Raw genomic sequence first — 12,176 nt, 5'->3', positions numbered from 1 at the left:
AAAATGTTGTTGACCAAAATGGAGGACACATTGAACAATTGTAGTGCTGTTCCAGTGATTTGTATTGCCACAGTGCCATATTGTGACAAATTTTGTAACTATTATTATTTTTTTTTCCAATAAATGGCGAGCGCATTCTTTATTGTACCTGTTGTCCAAATTTGTCTTCAGTATGAGCCTTAGAACTCGCTCCAGAGCCCTCTACATTGGGATACTTTAATTTTAACAATCTTTTATATCACCTCCTTTAGCTAATAAAAAAAAATAATAATAATTTTGTAGTCGTAGTTATGAAATTATCCCTACCTGCAAGAAATAACACCCATACGTACCATATATATGGCACACTATGGCCATAGATGCTGATGCACCAAAAAATCCCCTATCAACCAACCAGCCCATCTGTTCTGTTCTGCAACCATCCTTTTCCAATTACAGTTATGCCCACTGTAATGCCCCCTTGTGTATTTCATCTCAGAAAGGGTAAAGATGCCATCATAATTCCATTAGGTCACCATAACTGCCTAGTTTCTGTAGAATGCCAGTCTTCATAATAATATCATTTTGTGCCTCCTAACTTATCTTATTGCTCCTCTCTTCGTTACCCTTTCTAACAGATCTCTGTTCTTCCTAAAATGAGGTTTCCAGATGTGCATGCAGCATTCCAGCCTAGCCGTTGTTCTATACCAGTGTTTCTCAACCTTTTTTTAATTATTTCCCCCTAAAGGGCTTTTGTAGACAATTTTTTTTTTCATAGTCGCCCTCATGAAATTTTAAACAAGAAAATACTTTATACTTACTCTTTTTATTCAATGGGATCCCTGAGCCTGATGCTTCTTCAGTGCTCAGTATGATGTTAGTAAGTTTAATTCTAATGTCTCTTCTTGAACATATATCAATTCCATTTGTTTCCTTTGTTAATATTTTATTTACTGAACTAAAACCACTTTCAACCATATAAGACGTTGGAAAACAAAGTACTTTGGCCATTCAGACCACATTGTTCGATAAAAAAAAAAGTTTAGTTGTTTTTGATCCTCACAACTCAGCCATTCCAACTTTTTCAAATTTATAATTGCATTTTTCGTTACATTTTAATTCAATGAGTTCTTGAATTTTTTCACTAGCAGACCTGGCATCACATCCAATTGGATCTAACATCCATGGCTTCACTTCAAAAGAAAATAAATCTGAAAATCTATTCTTAATTTCACCTTTTAAAGAACACAAATGATCTGAATAATTCTTAAGATCATTTTCAGTGAGAGATTCATTTATGAATCGTTTTCTCATTAATTTGTTTTCAAAAGAAAATTTTCTCGGAAAATTGTTTTCTCATTAATTTGCTTCCAAATATTGCCAGTTTTTCAGTGAAGGCTTTTAATACACATTTGTAGTCTATCACCGTAATTAATTTCTCTTGAAGTTAAAGTGATACTTCATTAAGTTTTTGAAAAATCCAAGCCATATATTATACATTGTTTTTGTGTTTGCTGCTCTCCTTTGCTAAATCTGTCTCTCCTTTGCTTTCTAAAAAACTAATTGTCCTATCAAAAAGGTTTACAAATCTAGTTGCACAGTTTCCTTTAGAAAGCCATCTGACTTCTGTATGTAAAAGAAGCCTCACATACTGTTCTTCATTATCAACACAAAACATTTTGAAAAGGCAATCGTATTTGCTATGTGACTTTATTTTATTTTATAGTTTTAATAACTATACTGAGAGATTGATAAAGAACTGGACTGATATTTTTTGCAACCAGATGTCAGTGCACAATGCAGTATATTGCTAGAACTTTTGGACATACTTCCTTTAGGTTGAAAGACCTTTGTCTTTCAACCATGGAGGTAGCACTATCAGTGGCACAGGATACCAAATTTTCTGATGGTACTTGTTTTTCAACCAATCGTGTTTTTATAGCAGCAAAAAGTGATGCTCCAGTACAGCAGTTTCTATAAATTTTACAAACAATATCTCTTCTTGAAATTTACAATCATCATTGAAATAACAAATGTATGCCATTAGAAGGGTCTTATTGTCAGTAACTGGGGGCTCACATCTGGTGAGTATGGGCTTGGCAAACCCAGGGTCCTGAGCTGGATATCATCATTCTTCTCTTTCTTGGTGATGCCTTTCTACTTCTCTCTCTCTCTCACACAGGTGTAACTCAGGATTTTTTTTTTTTTGGCTGGTGCAGCATAAGCCTCAGGCTTCCTTGTACCATATGGCTAATAATAATAATAATAAATTGTGGATTCATCAATCTGAATAGAAAATTTTCTCATTTTTAATTTGTCAGTTAGCTGCTCTTCTATGTTAACTGACATCTCATCAATTAGTCTTCGAACCAAATTATTGCTCAATGGCAATGCTTTTAAAATACTGGAAGGATTTTGATGCATCACTGTTGAAATTAGTTTAATGCGGTTCGTATCACAGTCTCAGCAACTGTATGAGCACTACCAGTTTTTGCAATGATTTCTGCAATTTTATAAGATGCAATCATTCTATCTTCATTTGTTTGTGTTCTTCTTCTTAAATAAGGAAGTAACAGTGTTACATTGCTCAAAATTCTGTTTTTAATTTTTTAAATACTGTATTTGATATGTTTAATCTTTATCAGGATGTTTCCTTTTTAAGTGATCTAAAAGTCTTGATGGTTTCATAGCCTCATTTGAAAAAGAACTATTACACATAAGACACATGGGCTATTTTGAGTCGAATGGGCTTTCAGTAAAACCATAAGCTAGATATTCATCCAGATACTGTCGACACTTTCTTTTCAGCACTTGACATGATTGTTGATGGGTTGAATAACTACAAAGAATTAAATAATAAAATATAAACTATTTTTATTTAACTCTCATAGCCCATGCCACTTACAAAAGCACTGTGGATTAAAAATAAACAACTTCCACAAGAAAATGATAAATCAATACTAATTGTCACTTAGAAACAGTAGACTGAAATATTCCCTCATCCCATCCATGCCTCATATATTGACCAATGAAACAAAAGAATAAAGAAATAAACCATGCCGCCACCAAGGTTGCAGTTGTTGGAAAGGCACAAATGCCAAGGATTGCAGAGACATTGCCTATGGAAAAGCAAAGGTAGTTGAATTAAATTATTATTTTTTTATTTATTTTTTTTAACATATAATATACACAACAGGCATGCACCCAGTAGGAAAAAGATAACAGAACAAAGATTGAACAAAACATAAAAATAAATTAGTAGAATAACACACTTTGTACAATGAGAGTTCTTCAATGGGAACAGTCCAAGTCCAATTCAAGGAAATAAAAAAAAGGTATTCATGACATCAAGTCCATCCTTGAGGAAAATTGCAGAGAGCAGGTTGCTGCAAGAGACATCATCATCATCATCATCACACACACACACACACACACACACACACACACACACACACACACACACACACAAAATAATGAGGACATCATTAACCCAGAAATAATCTGTCAACCTACTTCAAATAGTTTTGTGGAATTCTTTCCTGTTCACAGCCATATCCAAATGAAACTTGTTCATGAGTGCCAATGTTCTTTTGAAGAAGTAGTTCCTGGATATCTCTAATCTAGGGTTACCAATGTGGAATGTAGTCTTCTGTCTATAGCCACCGCTAGAGTGTGAAGATCAATGCAGCATAGAAGATGCGGCAGGAAGGTTGAACCAGCAAATGTATGGTACAACAGTTCGCAGAGTTTCCAAAGATTGAAACTTGAAGTAGGAACAGAGATTCTGGTAGAAGATACTGGATAAATTTCATTTGCAACGATTCTATTTGCTGTATCAAATATACATAGTGTGGGTTCCATATGGGAGAAGCAAACTCCAGTATAGGGAGTACAGTTGTTTTGTATAGGAGCACATCTATGCAAAATCTGTACGTCTGCCGTTTAATGAAGCCAATTTGTTTTTTCACTTGGTTTAATATATTTCTTATGTGTTTATCAAACCCACATCTAGTGGTAAAAGTAACTTTCAGATCTTAACTTCTTCAATTCTGGAAATCAGCATCTCCTTGATGTAATATTGGTTAACTAAAATCTTAGTTTTCCTCGAAACTGCAAAGGAAATAGAGCTGCATTTCCTAGGATTAACCTCCAGACCGTTCAAAGCAACCCAATTAGTGAGAAAATTGAGTGCTGCCTGAAGGTTAACTGCATCATCGTGACTGTTTTGATACGTGAATATAGTTCACGTATCACGATGATATTAAGATCTTAATATCATCTCTCTCAACAAATTATGGTGGATCATTGACAAAGATGGTGAATAAAAGAGGCAAAAGAGATTATCTCTGTGGTACTCCTCTCAATGGAAAAAATTCCCTTGAGATTTCCTGTCCGATGGTCACCCTATGTTTTCGATATGAAATATAGCTCATCAACCAGGATAGTAGAGAGTCAAGTATTCCATAATGGCTTAGTTTTTTAGCAAGTAGATTGTGCAGGACACTGTCAAAGCCTTAATAAGGTCTGTGTAGATCACATCGATCTATCCTCCACGATCAACCGCGTCTATAACCTGCTGCCAAATTGTGAGAAGATTAGTGGTAGTTGAGCGGCACCTGGTGAAGCCACATTGGCTGTTGAAGATGAAGTGCTGAACATATTCTATTAATCGGTTGTGAATGATGGTGTCCAGAATTTTTGCCAGCGAGTTCAGAAGGCAGATGGGGTAATTTTCTAGTGAGTGGATTGTGCTGCTCTTTGGGATAGAAATAACGTTGACTGTTTTGAAGTGAGTGGGGTAAATTCCATCTTAACAGACAGATTGAATATATGTAATATTATATATTTAAGTTGTGGAAAGCATTTCTTCCACAAGATAAGTGGAATCTTATCTGGGCCAGCTGAAAAATATTTTGCAAGTTTCCGAAGAGTTTGAATGATATCAGCTGTGTTCACTGGGATGTTATTGAGTGTATCATCCTTAATAACTTGAAATTGATAAGTTGAAGCAGGCATAGCTGCAGTTTTCTCAGAAAAGGAGGAGAAAAAGGTCACAAAAAGATCTGCTTTAGTTTTGTCACAGGTTGTAGGCTTACCATCGGAATCAATGATCCTGGTTCCTGTTGAGCAGTTATTAGAATTTTTAAGCATGTTCCAAAATAAATTCAGATCTCCATTCAGGGGGAAACTGCGTTGAAATGATTGAACATAATGAGTATACTGATTTCTGATCATCCTTTTAATGTTGCTTCTGTATTCCTTGAACAGTGACATACATGCTTCATCACTACACTATCTTCCTTTTTATCAAAATTTCTCACTCACTTCTAATATAATATACCTATATGTTAAAAATCAGTTTTCTCAGGGAAAAATAAAACCCAGTGAGACAAATTGAATATTAAGGAATAAGATGCCATCTGGTAGGGTTGAACTTTGGAGGGCCGCAAACCATTGTAATACCATTGATTTTTTTGCCCTCGAAAAACCAATTGGCACCTTGGGGGTGATATCACCCCCGTTAAGAATTCCTGCTATAAATGATCATTCTCAGATAGCTGCCAAACTAAATGAATATTTTGCATCTACATTCACAGGGAATGACCACCGCATATCCCGGAGCAATATGGCCTTAGTTGCTAATGCTCCTAAAAACCAAATAACTAACTAACTAATTTACATTCACACGAGGAGATATTCAAGGAGGAGAGGGCCAGATGTTTATTAAATTCTAACAGGGAGTTAAATGATTTTGTAATAACTAAGAGCAAAGTGGAGGAGAAATTGTTGAAGTTAAAAATAAGAAAGGCACCTGGGATAGATGGAATCTATCCAGTTATATTAAAAAAGTAGCAAAGAAAGTACGCAAACCCTTATCCTTAATTATGAGAGCATCCTTAGACCCAGGGAAGTCCTCATGGACTGGATTCACAAAGGGTGACATGAGTAATTACAGACCTGTTAGTTTGACTTCTGTTCCAGGGAAAACAATGAAGTCACTGGTTAAAGATGCATCATCTAGACAAGATTGCAGTAATAATTCAGACAATGTGGGTTTGTTAAGGGGAAGTCTTGTCTGACCAGTTTAGTTGGATACTATAACACGGTCACAAAGGAACTGGATTCAAAAAATAATTTTGATATATACTTGGATTTCAGGAAAGCTTTTGATACTGTTGCATATGGAAGACTACTGTACAAATTGGAGCAGTATTGCATTAAGGGCAAGTTGCTACAATGGATAAAAGGATGATTGAGTGGGAGGAGACAGAGTGGTAATCAATGGACACTGCTCTTCATGGAATAATGTTATTAGTAGTATTCCCCAGGGTTCGGTGTTGGGCCCATTGTTGTTTTGTATATTTATCAATGATATTGATGAAGGTATATCAAGCTTAATGTCAAAGTTTGCAGATGATACAAAGGTTGGCAGGGTTGTTAATAACAGTAATGATAGTATACTGCTGTAACAGGATCTGGAAAAGTTGGGCAGGTGGACTGAGAAGTGGCAACTGAAATTTAACATTGACAAATGCAAAGTACTGCATATGGGTAGCAGTAATCCCAAGAGAAATGTACCAACTGGGTGGTATTACACTCATGGTAGTGGAGAATGAAAGAGACCTGGGGTTAATTGTGCAGTCAGATACGAAGTTTTCTGAGCAGAGCAGATAGACTGCCAGAGTAGGTCATGGGATCTTGTCAATGATATACAAGAATTTTGCTAGCAGGGATAAGGAGGTGATTATCCCCTTCTATAAGGAAATGGTCAGGCCGCATCTTGAGTACTGTGTACAAGTCTTGAACCTCATTTTAGGAAGGATGTAGAGTTGCTAGAACGGGTACAGAGAAGGGCAACAAGACTGGTGAGCGGAACAAAGGGGTACTCTTACGAAGAAAGGCTTAAGTTCTGCAAATTGCAGCATCTGGAGACTAGCCACCTGAAAAGGTAATCTGAGTGAGGTATATAAGACCTTGAATGGATTGAGCAGGCTCGATGCTGATGGGATTCTTCCTCTTGCTCAGATTACATACCTTAGGGTGCATAAACTGAAATTGAGGAAAGACAGTTGTTGAATAGATGTGCAAAAATTTTCCATTAGCCTGTGGGTAGTTGATTGGTAGAACATACTTCCATCTGTCGTTATGGAAGTTGATAGCTTAAATAAATTCAAGGCAGAACTAGACTTTTTTTGTTGATGCTGTATAAGCTTGTGTTCTTGCATCATATGCCTCTGCTAATGCTAATGTCCTATTGATGATTTATGGAACATTATCCTGCTTAGATATGGAGGTCGCAGTCCTACTGATAAGGCAATTTTAAGACCACATATGAAATATTCTATTCAAGTATGGCAACCACCTTTAAAAAAGACATTGAGCTTCTTGAAATGGTCTGAAGATGGGAAACTCACATTGTGAGATCAGCAAAAGAGCAAACCTACAAGGAATGTCTCCGATTATGTGGACTACATAGCATGACAACCATATGCCTCATAGGTGACCTGATTGAGGTTTATAAAGCTCTGAGAGGGATTAGCCAAATGAATGAAGGCAGAACTTTCACTATTATAGAGAATTCCAGAACTTGGGGGCATAAATTCAAATTACAGGGGAAGAGGTTTTCACTAGATTGTAGGAAGTTTTCTTTTAGCCAGCAAGTCATTGATTGCTAGAACAGGTTGCCTTTGCAGGTAGGTGAGGCCAACAGTTTGAATAAATCCAGGGGTCAGCTGGATAGTTACCTATGTGAGAAGGGAAGCAAATAATTTGTATTTTCTTATCTACAGGTTTTTTTACCAGTGCAGCAATAGTCTGTGGCTTCCTTGCACTGTTATGTTGTTTGTTTGTTTGGTTTTTAGGAGCATTAGCAACTAAGGCCATATTGCTCCGGGATATGCTGTGGTCATTCCCTGACCTTTCCGCATCCTCCGTATTTGATGGTGATGGGCTCAAACCCCGGTCTAATCAAGAAGTGTGTGCTACGCACTGCTGCTCCTTCCCACTTGGCTACTGAGGTGCCTTGCACTGTTATGCTCTATGTGGCTATTACTATATATGCAAAACGCGATTGCTTATTCATACTAGAAATATATGCAGCAAAAACATAATATACTGCCACCGTAAGCAGCACACACTACACTGAATAATAGAAAATAATATAACAGCACAATTTTTAAATGAAAGTCTTCCTAGACTAGATATAACTGATTGTAAAAAAGTGATATATCCACAGTGAACTATTAATAGGTGTAATTTTTATGTGCTGTTGAACCTCAATTAACTTCTTAATTTAGTATTTTGTTCTTTGTTGTTCTGCACTGAAAGGATACCATTGTTTGCCTTTTTTGAATTACTGCCAGCAGCATGAGCTAATAGATCATTTATAGTAGGTGTGCAGTGGAAGCAGGTAGTAGGGACACAGATGAATGAGAAGTTTGAGAAATACTGGGGAAGAAAAAAAGCCAATTGGGGGGGAAGAGAATTATGAATCTTCCTTTATTCCTGTTTTGTTTAATTTCAGGATTAGTTTTATAGAATGGACTTTATTATTTCTCTCTTCTTGTGGTGAATTTCAATTTTGATTCTTGGACATAGCAGATAGTAATAGTAATCATGGCATGTGACGCAAGAAAGCAAGCTTATGAGCTTATGTAGCATCAGCCAAAAAAAAAAAAAAAAATTCACTCAACTATTCCCTCTAAATGTTTGTCCAGTTCAACCTTAAATTTATTTAATCTATGAACTTCCATGACAGATGGAACTTTGTTCCAGCAATTAACCACCCGCTGGCTAAAGGCAAATTTCCACACATCTATTCTACAGCTGTCTTTCCTCAATTTGAATTTATGCCCCCTTAGGTTTGTAATCTGAACAAGTGGAAGAATCCCATCAGAATTCAGGATGCTCAGCTCATTCAAGGCCTTATACACCTCAAAACTTCAATTTCCAAAACTGTTGGAAATTGAAGGAGAAGCTACATCACTGACTTTAAGATTGTCACACCCAGGGTCCTGAGCTGAATATCATTATTCTTCTCTTTCTTGCTGATTCCCTTTTGATTCTTCTTCTTCTTCTCTCTCTCTGTCTCACTCTCTCACTCACTCACACACAAGGTAATTCAGAATTTTTTTTTTTTTAGCTGGTGCAGCATAAGCCTCAGGCTTCCTTACACCATATTCTAATAATAATAATTGTATCTGCAACCTTATTTCAGTCTATTATTCTCCATGGTAATATAGTGGATTTTTCACTTGTATTAGAGGTATGGTATGAATTCCACAAAAATGGAAGAATTCTGAAGGTCTTATTGATTAAGTTGCTTGTACACAATGAACCATATGAATTATATACACTTACACAGGACTGACCATAGTAGCCAAGGCAGCGTTGAGAAGATTCTGTCTGCAAAGTTGTGTGTCAATGTGGCCATATATTATAGTCAGTAATAAACTGACCACAAGTCTATTACTGGTTGCAATACACAACTTCCTGAACAGGACAGAATCATGTTGTGCCGATGGGGCTAAGTACTATGATTAGTCCTATAGACATTTGGAGGATTGGTTGAAGGGACATAGTAGATACACCAGTAGTTGAAATCTATGTCCAGAGATGAAGCATTTCTCTCGTTTTTAAGAGAACTGTTGTGAGGTATGAGAACGAACTCCAGCTTTTTAACTGTGTAACTATAACTATGTTGCAATTGTGTGTGCGTGCGTGTTACTGTAAAAGCTCAAAATCTGGTAAATCCTAAAGATTTATTGATAAAAGTCCAAAATAGCAACACATTTTTTATTTTCCACTAATACTACTCTGATGCACTAAATCCTGTCATTTAACAGTTTGCGTTGATCAAAGCCTGTGTGATAATTGCATTTCTGAATTCTTTTCCATTAAAACTGAAGTATTAGGCATTCTGAATGTGCTATCTAGGCAACCTTGCTGGGAGAGGAGCTATATCTACACTGTGCCCTTGTTTAAAATCAGAAAAGTGAATGAAGCTGAAGTTATCATTGCTTACCTGTTCACATCATCCAGTTATTAGCCAGTTTTTAAACAAGGGCATAAACATCATCATCATCATCATCAGCCATTTTCAATCCACTGCAGGATGAAGGCCTCTCCAGCAACTTTCCAGTTCCTTCTGTTTTGAGCACTGGCCATCCATTTACTACTCAAAAACTCATGAATTTCATCTATCCATCTCCGCCTTTGTCTTCCAGGTTTTCTTCTAGCTCCTCTTGGGTACCATTCTGTTATTTTCTTAGTCCATCTGTCATCATGTCTTCGAGCTATGTGTCCTGCCCAAGACCATTTTAGTTCTTTAGTTTTGATAAGAATGTCCTTTACTTGAGTTTGCTGCCTAATCCATGTGTTTCTCTTCTTATCTAACAGTCTGATTCCCAATATAATTCATTCCATTCTTCGCTGTGTAGTTCTTAGCTTCTCTTCCATTCTTTTGGTGAGTGCCCAAGTTTCACTTCCATAAGTCATGGTGGGGAGTATACATTGATTCATTATTTTACGTTTCAGACAAACTGGGATATTGCTCTTCAGTATGTGACTATATTTCCTGAATGCTATCCATCCAAAATTTATTCTTCTCTTGACTTCCAGCCATTTATCATTATTACAGCTAATAACTTGTTCCAGATAAGTATATGACTCCACCTTTTCAATTACTGCTCTTTCAATCATTATTTCCCTTTCCGCGGCATACTTGTTCATCATTACTTTTGTTTTAGCCATATTCATCTTTAGTCCAAAATCCTTACTAACTGTGCATAACTGATTAAGATTTTCCTCTAATTCTTTGGGATCGTGGCTTATGACCACAATGTCATCTGCAAATCGTAAATGGTTTAGGTACTCTCCGTTCACATTGACTCCTTTCTGCGACCAGTCTAATCTTCTGAAAGCTTCCTCAAGGGCAGCAGTAAACAGCTTCGGAGATATTGTGTCTCCTTGTCGAACTCCTTTCTCAATTTTAAATTTGCTACTGTCTTTGTCTAGTCTAATAAAGGATGTAGCATTCTCATATATTTTCTTCAAAATCATAATATATGGAGTATCTATGCCTTGTCTTTCTAGTGCCCGAAACATTGCCTTATGCTGTATGGAGTCAAACGCCTTTTCATAATCCACAAATGCCAGGCAGGCATAATGGTGTTTTATATTCATTTGCTTTCTCCATTAGCTGTGCTATTATGTGAAGGCGATCCATAGTTGAGAATCCTGTCCTAAAGCCAGCTTGCTCTTTCGGTTGATTCTCATCAAGTATTCTTTCTAATCTGTTAGTAATGACCCTTGTGAACAACTTGTAGATATGGGATAACAAGCTAATTGGTCTATAATTTCCAATTTCTGATTTATCTCCTTTCTTATGCAGCAAAACTATGATTGCATTATTCCACTGCTTAGGCATCACACCTTTTCTAATGCACTTTGTGAAGAGCCTTGCCAGTTTTTGTGTTATGTCTCTTCCTGGGCATAAACAGGGATATTCAACTATAATATGGTGAATATGTACTTAGACAACCTTGTATTGATAGCTGATATATTCTCCCTATGCTCTTGTTTAAAAATTGAGGGAAGTGAATGAAGCAGGAAATTATCATTGATTCCATTTTCTCACTGTTTAGTCATCGCTCTTCATTCTGATTATTAAACAAGTGCTTGGGTGGAGGGGGATATTCATTATATTCAGAATATAGTAAATATGTTACCTAGACAACCTTACGGGGATAACAGCTGTACCCCCATGTCCTTTTTTAAAAATTGTAAAAGAGATGATTGGAGAGTGGGAAAGAGAAGCAAGGGTAATTTCTCTGCTTAATGAAATTTTCCATTTTTTTAAACAAGGGCATAGGGTAGTATATCTCCTATTCCGCTAAGTAGCCCATGTAACATATTCACTATATTCTGAATAAAGTGAATAAGGTGTTCCATCATATCTGTTTATGTTTTTGTTCCTATGTAGAATTTGTGAAGAAAACTTTACAAAAAAAAAAAAACTTTTGAATTGTTGGTTTTTAAAAATCACTTTCACCATTCCTTTTCCAAAATAAATGTGCAAATGTAAGGAATATCTCACAAGAGTAGTGAAAGTTGGAAATAAAGTGAAAAGTCTTGATATTTGATTCTTTTACCAACCTAATTTGTAAATCCAAGAATTTACCAGATTTCAGATTCTT

General features: G+C 36.3%; 1 protein-coding gene across 1 annotated transcript in view; it reads left to right on the top strand.

Moving 5' to 3' along the window:
- The window catches only part of LOC150089405 (DENN domain-containing protein 1A-like), a 263,359-nt gene that overhangs the window by 26,598 nt on the left and 224,585 nt on the right, over positions 1 to 12,176 (top strand). The window lies entirely within an intron of this gene.

This window comes from Mastigoproctus giganteus, chromosome 2 (assembly GCF_048544385.1).
Source record: "Mastigoproctus giganteus isolate SK-2022 chromosome 2, ASM4854438v1, whole genome shotgun sequence".
Taxonomy (NCBI): domain Eukaryota; kingdom Metazoa; phylum Arthropoda; class Arachnida; order Uropygi; family Thelyphonidae; genus Mastigoproctus; species Mastigoproctus giganteus.
The sequence above is the reverse complement of the archived record's forward strand: the minus strand, read 5'-3'. Positions and strand labels throughout refer to the sequence as shown.